We start from the raw sequence: 11,527 nt of genomic DNA, 5'->3' as shown, positions 1-11,527 counted from the left end.
AAAAATTCAAAATCTTGTTATAAGAAATTCTCAAAGAACTAATGAAAAATCACTTTAAAGGGCCAAGGCCAGTTCAGGCACCCTCTTCTCTGCTGCCCAGGGAACAATCTGGGGACCTCTCCTTGGGCCTGGGAACCCCTCCAGAATCAAGTCTTTTGCAAACCCTAAAATGGCTCCCTTAGTTGAGATATATACTTCCCTGCTCCCATATCCATCCTTCCTTCTTCCCCCCATCCCATTTCCCCAAGCCACCCCCAATCCTCCACCTCTCCCTTCTCTCTAACCATCTCCCCTTACTTCCACCCCCTCCCTGCACCCACGTTTGCCTGGCAATCTTGTCTACTTCCAATATCCAGGAGGATAACTATATGACTTTCTTCAGGTTCACCTTCTTATTTAGCTTCTCTGGGATCACAAATTATAGGTTCAAAGACCTTTAACTATGGCTAGAATCCACTTATGAGTGAGTACATACCATATTCCTCTTTTTGGGTCTGGGTCCATAACCATACTGATGAATATTTTGCATATCACCATAGAACCTTCATCTGGCGATGGATGGAGATAGAGACGGAGACCCACATTGGAGCACTGGACTGAGCCCCCAAGGTCCAAATGAGGAGCAGAAGGAGGGAGAACATGAGAAAGGAAATCAGGACAGTGAGGGGTGCGTTCACCCTCTGATACAAGGGGACTATCTAATGAGAACTCACCAAGGCCAGCTAGACTGGGACTGAACGAGCATGTGATCAAACCAGAGTCTCTGAATGTGGCTGACATGGGGGCTGACTGAGAAGCTATTGACAATGGCACTGGGTCTTGTTTTGTCTGCATGTACTGGCTTTTTGGGATCCTAGTCTGTTTGGATGCTCACCTTCCTAGACCTGGAGTGAGAGGGGAGGAACTTGGACTTCCCACAGGACAGGAAACCCTGACTGCTCTTAGGACTGGAGAGGGAGGAGGAAAGGGAGTGGCGGGGAGGAGGAGAGGGAGTGGGGGGAATGGGAGAATATGGGGAGGAGGGGAGGAAGTGGAAATTTTTATAAACAAATAAATAAATTAATTAAAACAAGATCATAAATTTACATATTAAAAAATCATGTTAATGATAAATCAATGTGGGAGGGGAGTACTCAGAATAGACCTAAATAAGGAAGTGAAAGTGGAGAAAGTAATCCAGGAACACACTTACAAAGACCTCCTACTTTTATAAATTGGTGGAACTATCATTGTAAAGATAACTATTCTAGCAAAAGTATTTACAGATTCAATGTAATCCCAACGGCTGGACAGAATTTCTCCCTGGGGATGCAGAGTGAGGCTTTTGCTGCCACTTCTAAGCCAAGAGATGCTGTGACTCAGACCTTAAGAAACTGAACATTTTCTGGGGATGGTCTGTCTGGGAAAAGGGAAAACTTGCTCAACTTTGTGTCTCTTGAGTACACAGGAAAATCTGAAGCAGTCTTGAAGTTTTCCACTATAGGGGAAAGAGTTACCCAGCTTTGAGTTGGAAGTGGGAAGTGCCTGAAATTCAAATGGAGGTGAGTATGAGTGAGGTGAGTGTGTTAGGGAACTCCTGCCCTGATTTCCCTCAGTAATGGTCTGTGATCTGCAGGATCTTCTTCCCTAAGAGCTTTTGTTTCTGGTGTTTTGTCCCAGCAACAGAAAAGTAACAGTGCAAATAAATCTGCTTTGGTGTGAGGGTGGACATGGGAGTTCCACTGGGTCTTACTGCCTACTCTTTCTGCCTGGCATCCCCATGCTTGTTTTTCTATATTTAAGAGAATATTATTTTGCCTCTTGCTGCTTCTTTCATGCCTGCCCCATGCCCTGGCACCCATACTTTTCTTTTCACTTTCCAGTTTCTGTGATGTGAACAGGCTGAAGGAACATTCCACATTCTCTAGCTTATAACCATGTTTTATAAATATTTATGAATAAGATCATATCTATATGAGTAACATATGTGTGAATAATTATATAAATATGACATATAATTATTATATCTAATATTTATGAATTGTGAATCTTACACAGGCAAGATAAAATCAGGAATTCACTATTCTCATTGTATTAGAGTCACATCAGTGGGAGCGAACAATTCACAGACACCCCCATTCATGGCCCCTAGGAGGGGACAGGATACAGGTACTTATGCCTACATTGGTAAAGAGATGACTAAATCGCCAGAGGGTGCTCTGGAGACAGGGACAAGGAAGATCTAGAGATTTTCTAATAAATCTTCCTGTTTTGTAGATAGGTAGTCATCCACAAAATCTCCCCTGCACTGTGTCCTTAGCTATTGAGATCTCTTTGATGCCTGATTTTTTTCATTTATTTTTGAATTTATGGAAAAATAATTTTAAATAGAGTGTTTATTAATTTTTTGAGAATTTCATTCAATTTGGTTCATATTTTAATCATATTCATCATTCATTCCCACTTTCTTTCAGATCCACACTACTTCCCTATCTACCCAATTGTATGTACATTCTCTTTTTTTCTTCCTTCTATTCCTCATCCTCCTCCTTTTCTTCTACCTCTGCTCTCTCTCTCTCTCTCTCTCTCTCACTCTCTCTCTCTCTCTCTCTCTCTCTCTCTCTCTCTCTCTCTTATAAAGTATGGTTTGTATTGGACACTTCTGTTGTATTTGGGTTCTACTCTGATCTGTGATCAATATTCCAGGTATCACACCATTAAAGAATACTAATGCTCCTTCTTCCAACAGTTGTCAAATTCCAGTTTATCTCAGGTAGATATGGGAATGCATGTCCTCCTTCTGTCTCCTATACTTTAATTTTGTCTCTATTGATCTTGCACAGGTCTTCCACATGATGTCACAATTGCTGTGAGTTATTATGTGCATCTGCCTTGCTTTATTCAGAAAACAGTTTCCTTGACATCATCTACTTCTACCGGTTCTCACAATCCTTCCATTCCTGTTTCTGTAAAGATCCTGAGTCTTAATAGAAGGTGCCAGTATATAGATGTCCTATTAGGACTGAGCACTTCAAAGTCTTTTGTTCTCTGAACATTGGCCAGTTATAGATCTCTATGTTAATTACCATCTATCCTAAGAAGTAATTTCGTGTGTGATGCACTGATTTATGAATATAGCAACATGTCATTAAGAGCCTTTATGAGGCTCGGTACACTTAGGTGAACAATAGTACTAGGTTCTCTCCAGTTTCCATGACCTATCTACTCTCATGTTCTTGACCTCATTGACAGTTCTGGGTATCAGTTCCTTCTTTCTTAAATCCAAGCAGAACCAGTGGACTTATCTTACAAGAAACTTTTCTGTATATGGGCTTTGCCTAAATAAAAAACAAGACAGAAATATAGTCCCTGGTGGGAAATACCTGCCAGAGTTCATAGTAACCCAGAGTGTAGAAAGTCTTCACAGCTGTGAGCAGATCCTGGGGTGAGGTGAGAGTTAGATGGATTGGTTTAATGATGGATAAATCTTAAGAAGCTATTGTAGCTTTGTTTTTAAGCTTTGTTCTTAAGATAAATCTTAAGAAGCTATGGTAGCCCTGTGTTTTCCAAGTAAGTAAAAAATCTAGCCAAGTGTTTTCAAAAGAAATCACTTTCAAGGCATGACTTTGGAAGAACAGCATAGTTTATTAGTGTAGCAGAAACCACTTACCCCTGCAGAGTTATGAGAACTAAAAGGAGGTAGTCCTAAGTCACACTCTAACCTCCCTCTAGGTTATCACTAAATTTAAGAAGGTGGTGCAGTTTCTAGTTTCACTTCCTCTGCTGTACCCAGTGCTTCTTTTCCACCTCAGATGTCACACACTTAGCCTGCCTCTTCTGATTGGCAGAGATCTCAGGGGCTCGGAGGGCATTGTATCCTAGTGCCCTAGGATGTCATTTTAGATTTCCACTGGATTCACTGTGGATCCCTCTATCCTGGATCTATAAGCACTTTTCCTCTCAGTTCAATACCTTCATTTCACTAGAGATGGCTTTACCTTTCTTCCAAGTTAGGAGTCACCTTTCTAAGCCTGCTTCCTATGTGTAATTGAGAAGGTGGATATGAATGTCTAGTTCCTGCTGAAAGACAGGCATATAGTGGACAAAGAGTAGTGGACTTAATGCAGGCCAAGTGGGTGTCTGAAATCTTGCTCTATAAGTCTGAAAGTTATGTGGCCTGTGACTTCTTCCCATTTGGTGACCATAGAATCAGAACCAAGTAACAGCTGTGAGGTTTATATCCCCCAAATACTCATCTAAGGACCACATGAAAGCATTATGGGCACCAGAGATAAACCTGTGTGGGAGAGTCTACCCTGCCTGTCAGCCGCGACTGAGAATAAAGTAATTTAAAATAGTTCCCCAGGATAAATTAAGGGACTAATGTCTATCTGTTTTTTTATGTATCTGACTCTCTACCTCAAATATTTATGGAGAGCCCCATCCATTTTTACTGTTCTTTGCTCAGCACATCATGAAATGGTCAATTCCTTTTAAAACCTTTTTTCAACATGTACAAGTCCTGTTATTCTGTGGAGCATCTGAGTAGAGACTTACTCAGAACCTTAGTCCCCACCTTAACTTTCTAGCCATGTAGGGATATAAACTTTCTATGTAAAAACATCTAATTGTGCCAATCTTGATTCACAAACTTGGAGATGATACCTGAGGGAGAAAGGTACAAACTGAGCTCTGAGTAGATCCAATGAAAGAATCTGGGATGCCCTTCAGGATGTGGGACCATAGTCCCCTCAACAAACCCGCAGAGCACATTTAAGGGTGATGCCTTCTCAGTTTCAGCCAATCTTAAAATTAAGTAGCTAGAGAAATCATGACTCCATCCTTGACATCAGTTGCCATTGATCTCTGAGGGGGTGGGGCTGAGAAAGAATTAGAAGAGCACATACAGATGGGAAAGCAAAAGTGAGCTCTTGGAAACTGCAACTTCTTGTTCCCAGAAGACAACTTGAGTGGAACTGTTGGAAAGGCATGGGTGGGGACCTAAACAGGACTAATAGTGGAAAGGAGAAGACACATAAGCTCAATAAAATTCCATAGCCAAAACCCAAATAGCTGATTAGCTTTATAGGCCCTCCCATTTCAGTAGATAAAGCTTATACTTTTGCTTTTTCCACAGGTCCATAGTCTGTCTTTCTAGGATGTTCTATTTACTGTCTAAGGGATGAAACTCATAACTCCCCTAGATTATCTCCAGCATCCCTGCTGTGGATGTTTGTTACTGGTATATGGAGAATTCTAAGCACTTCTAGTACCAGTTTGCTAAAGAAACAGATGACCAAATAAAATCTATGCTGAGAATATATCTGACACCCAAACTAATGGCTATCATCAAGAAAACAAAAGGCAATGGTGTGAATATGATGAGAAATGAACCATTATGTGTAGTTGATCAGAATATAAATTACTGCAATAATTATGAAATTTCATGTGATGTTTCCTTAATAGAAATCCCACCAAAAGATAAATTCTACATAACCCAGCTTTAGCACTCCTAACTGTGTTCCTGAAAGAGTCAAACTCAGTACACAATAAGATTATTTGCACATCATGATGTTTGTGTACTATTTGTATTAACCAAATTATGAAATTAGCACAACTGTCTTTTAGTGAGTGCAAAAGAGGAAAATGGGGAGTGAATATGAGTAACATATCTGATATGTGTGTATTAAAATGTTACAATAAACAATAATTTATATAATTAGTACTACTAATAAAAATAAATAGGGACTGGAGAGAAGGCTCAGTGAGTGAAGTCCCCTTCTCACTAGCATGAAGAACTGTGTTCAAATCCCCAGAACACATGTACTATCCAATACTGCACCCACTTCTACAGTGCTAGCACTGTTGGGGTTATTGCTGACAAGGCAGCCTGGGACGATCAGCTGGATTCATTGAGAGAGCAAGAGGCAATTTCTCCTAATGTCTCTTTGTGTCTGTGAGAGAGGGTGAGCAGAGAAGAAGAGAAGGGCGTGGTGATAAGTGAAATCTAGGACTGTTTGTTTATAATTGGTTGAATAGAGTTTTTTGATACATCTTAAATAAAATATGATGACGATGTTGACTTCTGACCTGTACACATGTACACATCTTTCAAAGACTACAGAATATGGCATTTAAAATGTTTTAACAACTTAGGACTTTTCATAACATTGAGACACATCTGTCCCTGGCAGCACCAACCTTCTTCACGTGGATGATGGGCATTGAAGAGACTCCTCATGGAGTTTATTAGCCACTGGGCAAGAAACTGCTCTTGCCTGAACTACTTGGCTGAACTTTCAGGACCCACAGAAAAATGATTGCTGAAGCTGCCTAAAGAAGGCCCTTTGTTGTTCCTGCTTCGTGAAAGAGTCTGCCAAACATTCTGCAGGACACAGAAAAAAGTGACTGAAAAACTGCCAATATAGATGGAACTGTCTTTGAAATTTCCTGCTTCATGGAAATGTCTGCCAGATACTATGGGTCTGTAGGCTGAAGATAGATGTTCCAAAGATACAGAAGATCTTTGGGTCCAGGCAACAAGATATTTTTGTCATTTCTAGACTTTTGGAATTTATTTACAATATGCTTCCTCTTAACTTAGGTAATATTATATCCTTCTGGAGGTTTTGATGGTTTTGGAGAATAAATAGTTATAATTATAGTTTTTCTTAGGTATGATAAAAGATAAAGTAGATATAAATATTGTAATTGCAATTTTTTCTTGATAACTGTTTTGTTATATATAATTTTACTTTGTTAAAGTTAAAATCTTCCTTTTTATTTGAATAGAAAAGCGGGAAATGGTGTGTGAAATTCTTCTGTATATGTGTTGCTTTTATTGGTTAATGAATAAAGAAGTTGCTTTTGGCCAAGAGCTTAACAGAATATAGCCAGGCTGGAGAAGATATAGAGAGAGCAGGCAGAATCATGTAGAAACCATATAGCCCCACCAGAGGCAGATGCTGGATGGAACTTTACCCAGTAAGCCACAGACACATGATGATACACAGATTAATGGAGATGGGTTAGTTTAAGGTATAAGAGATAGTCAGAAATACACTTATGCTATTGACCAAAGAGTAATTAATACAGATTTGTTTGTGATTATTTTAGATCTAAGTGGCCAGGAATGAATGGGTGGCCTCCCTCAACATACATACACTCGCATGGATGTGTTCACACATACATGCACACAAAAACAAGCACACACATAATGCATACAAAAATAAATGTATGAATAAATAGACAAATACATAAATAAAATGTAGCTAGGCTGTGGGCTCAAGTTATATACGGTATTTCATATTTAAAGGATGATGTGGAATTTTCCTATGTATGCTGTAAATATGATTTATTATGATTGGTTAATAAAGAAACTTTTTTGGCCTATGATATGGCGGAATAGAGGTAGAAGGGAAAACTAAACTGAATGCAGGAAGAAAAAGACAGAGTCATACAAATGCTGTGTAAACACCCAAGAAGCAAGATGTGAGTTAACAAACCTTGAGCCTTGTGGTAAAATATAAAATAATAAAAATGGATTAATTTAAGATGTTAGTTAATAAGAAGCCTGAGCTCATAGACCAAAGAGTAAGTAATTGATATTAAGTCTCAGACTGGTTATTTTATATGCGGCTTCTGGAACAGGCAAGCAGAGAAAAATTGGTAGAGGCAGACCAGCAGGTCAGAGAATATTTGTAGCTACATCTGGCACCCAACGTTTGGCAATGTGCATCCTCATAAAACCTAAGAAAGCTTAAAAAGAGGGCTTCTAGAACCACAAAAACAGGAGTCAATTGGAGCTTCTTGGTAGTCACAATTTTTCAGATAGTTTCTCTTTGTGACCTGAAAACAGAGGTGTGGCTTCTTTAAAAGATGACTCCCTGGTTAGTATTGGTTGTAGGAACTGTTCTGGCTCTTTCAGGAGGTTCAACTACAAAGAACTGAATTGGGGTCTGTGGGTAGAGTGCACAAGCTGCTTAACCGTTACATAGACCTGCTTCATCCCTGGAACTGGGACGGTGAACATGGCTCACACAGCTGGCGGTGAACATACCTCTGTCATATTGGATGGGGTGGAGTCAAAAGACAAAGTCACAGAATTAGCCCTGGCCATGCTTCTTAGCATTTTAAATACTCTTCTTGTCAGAAAATTATTTCAAATATGTAATAAAGACAGATTCAAACATAAAGGCCTCTAAATGGATCACAATGTGTTTTATAAACATTCATAGGCTTGAAAAAGAGAGGATAAGAGATAGTGGCTCTTATAGATAAATAAGGTATTTTATTTTTAACAGAATTTTAGTTATAGAAAATTTATATAAAAACTGATGATGAACGAACAATATAGGGGTGTATAAGATTATACAGAGAAGAGATAAAGAACATGAACTTTTATTTGATTGTGAGAGGTTCTTCAGAAATATTACAGAAAAGTGACTAGTGAAATAACTTTCATTTGCTGAAAATAAGTTGCCATTTGGTGAAAATGTTTGGATAAAGCCACATATACATAAACTTGAGCAAAGTCTCAAACTTCTCATCTGACTATTTCTTGTTTAATAGTTCAGATAAGAGTCTGCACTTAAATTAGTTTTTGACTCTAAGGTGGGTCCACCAGATGGCAGCATCCTCTCAGAGACCAAGTTGCAATTTCTCACATGGTCCTTTGTGTCTGTGTGTTGTGGGGGTGGCAAGAGGGAAGCAGTGAAACTAGGACCTTTTTTCTTATTGGATGAACAGCTTGAATGCGTTTTTTTATGCATCTTACAGTAGAAGAATTTGAACTCCCTGTCAGTCCTTTAGTTATGGTTGAAGTGTGGATCTTCAGTGAAAACAATGATGCATCCCTTAAGTGTTTTGCTAGTGGTACTCTGGCTTCAACTGAGGGGTGAGTTTGACCATTGCTATGGGCACATAAAAATACAATATGTGAGGATATAACCTTCACACGTTTTAGGATGGAGGGTAGGAATGTTCTCATGCTGAAACAAAAGCAGGTGCGAGGCACATGGAAAAGCCATTCTGGGTGTCTGTATCCATATGCATCCAGTCCGATTCATCTGACCTTTGTCTTTCTGCACAGGGGTGAGGAGCCAGCAGAAGGTGCAGCAGAGCCCAGAATTCCTCAGCGTCTCAGAAGGATCCACGGCCTCTCTCAACTGCACTTTCAGTGATAGTGCTTCTCAGTTCTTCTGGTGGTACAGACAGAATCCTGGGAAAGGCCCTAAGATGCTGATGTCCATCTTCTCCAATGGTGAAAAGAAAGATGGCAGATTGACAATTCAGCTCAATAAATCCAGTCTGCTTGTTTCCCTGAACATCAGAGACTCCCAGCCCAGTGACTCAGCTCTCTACTTCTGTGCAGTGAGCACACAGTGGTCCCCAGTACATCTGCAGCCTGCACCCAAACCTACAGGGCCCCTACAAAGTCTGAGCTAGAGTACAGAAAACAAGGTGGAGAAATTCTGATTATTCTCCTTCTATTCCATATGAAATGGAAGGTAAGAGCAACCAACAGGAGGGTTGGTTTAACTTACATGGAAAATACTTTATTATTCTGGGAATGAATGTAACACATATTGGTGTGGCTCAAATATTTTCCACTTTATTTTAGTTGAAAAAATACATTATATATTAATTAAGATTTAACATCCATGATTTCTTTTCAGATCCTCTGCTCTTCTACACAACAACATCACACCTATTTTCTCTTTAGCACACAAATGGACAAAATTAAATAGACAAAAGACAAAAGAAAGAAAAGCCACAAGAAACACACATACAGAGGTATATTGTTGTTAGGGTTCAAGAAGGAAGGAACAGTACCTTGGCATATTGAAGGCAGGGAATGCCACAAAGTCATACCATAAAATAGGACTCACAAAAGAGAGATTTACTGTGGTGGGGAGGGGGTAAACCTGACCAAGGGTGGAAAGAGTGTAAGAGCCATAAGTGGTGGATGACACCAGAACTTATTTATCCATGAACTCATGGAATTTGTGACAGCATGAGTAGAGTCTGCACAGGTTCAAGCAAGATGTGGTTCTGCTGTGAGACAATGGTCTGTACCCTGTCACTTGTATTTTAAATAAACGCTGATTGGCCAGTAGCCAGGCAGGAAGTATAGGAGGGGTGACCACATAGGAAGTAGAGGTGAGGCAATGAGAATTCTGGGAAGAGGACATTTTCAGTCTGAAGTCGTCACCCACACATGAAAGAAGCCAGACACAGAGGAAGCAAGATGTGGCTGCCTCACCAAAAATGGTACCAAGCCTCATGGCTAACACAGACACCCTGCAACCCCCTAAACTATCTGGGAATTCAGCAGGGGCTTCTCTCCCTGGCTACTGCCTCTTTCTTCCTATCCCATTCCAGCTTGCTCCCAGGTACCCCTTCCCTTCTTTGGGAACATAGGATCCCCCAACTTAGCCTGCTTTGGAGCTGAAGATTTGGGGAAAAAGTGGGGGAGTGCAAGGTCTCAGGAGTTCCTTTGTTTCACTGAGCCTGCACTCTATAAGCTCGCCCTTTTGTCTGTGAGGTTCCTGGCCAGCTAGTGGCCCTGATCCTGTACCAGAAGATCCATCAGAGAGCATTTGAAGGAAGAGGTGGGCAGGTGCCAATGCAAGAATTCCTCCAAAAATCTGAAAAACAACATGATAACACAAGAACCCAGTGAACATACAACAGGAATACTTGAACACCCTAACCCAGAAGAAGTAGAAAAAATTGTCATTATGAAAGTAATAGAGTCCCTTAAACAGAAGGTGAAAAACTCCCTTAAAGAAATGGATGGGAAGAATAACAAAAAGCTTGAAGAAATAAATAAATCTGTAAAAGATACCCTAGGAATCCAATAAAAACCAATCAAACAGATAATGGAAACAGTTCAAGACTTGAAAACTGAAATGGAGGCAATGAATAAAACACAAACCATGGGCTGGCTGAATATGAAACATCTAGATAAATGAACAGAGATGACAGAGACAAGCATAACCAACAGAATACAAGAGATAGAAGAAAGAATCTCAGATGCTGAAGATACTATACAGAAAATAAATGCACTGATCAAAGAAAACAGCAAATCCAACAAATTCTCATCACAAAACATCCAGAAAATATGGGACACCATAAAAAGACCAAACCTAAGAGACCATGGATGTAAGCCCAGACTACTATACCCAGCCAAGCTTTCATTCACTATCAATGGAGAAAACAAAATATTCCAGGATAAAAACAAATTTAAACAATACATAGCCACAAATACACACTTAAAGAAAGTAGTAAAAGGAAAATCCCAACTCAAGGAATCCAGCAATGCCCACAATAACTCAGACATCTAGTCAATCTTCACCAGCACAACTCAAAGAAAGGAAACACACAAACTCTACCACCAAAAATAAATAAATAAATAAATAAATAAATAAATAACCAGAGTGAACAACCACTGGTCATTAATATTACTTAATATAAATGGACTCAATTAACCTATAAAAAGGCACAGGCTACGATATTGGATGTGAAAACAAGATCCAACATTCTG

At 39.6% G+C, this 11,527-nt stretch overlaps 1 pseudogene across 1 annotated transcript; it reads left to right on the top strand.

Moving 5' to 3' along the window:
• The first annotated feature begins 8,740 nt into the window (after positions 1–8,740).
• Positions 8,741–9,426, top strand: LOC125415419 (T-cell receptor alpha chain V region 2B4 pseudogene; annotated as a pseudogene). The gene is made up of 2 exons (XR_015734630.1): positions 8,741–8,875; positions 9,071–9,426. The product of XR_015734630.1 is annotated as a T-cell receptor alpha chain V region 2B4 pseudogene (transcript).
• The last annotated feature ends 2,101 nt before the right edge of the window (positions 9,427–11,527 follow it).

This window comes from Myodes glareolus, chromosome 12, assembly GCF_982192425.1.
Source record: "Myodes glareolus chromosome 12, mMyoGla1.1, whole genome shotgun sequence".
In the NCBI taxonomy this organism is placed as follows: Eukaryota; Metazoa; Chordata; class Mammalia; order Rodentia; family Cricetidae; genus Myodes; species Myodes glareolus.
Note: the sequence above shows the minus strand (reverse complement) of the source record. Positions and strands in the feature narration are given on the sequence as shown.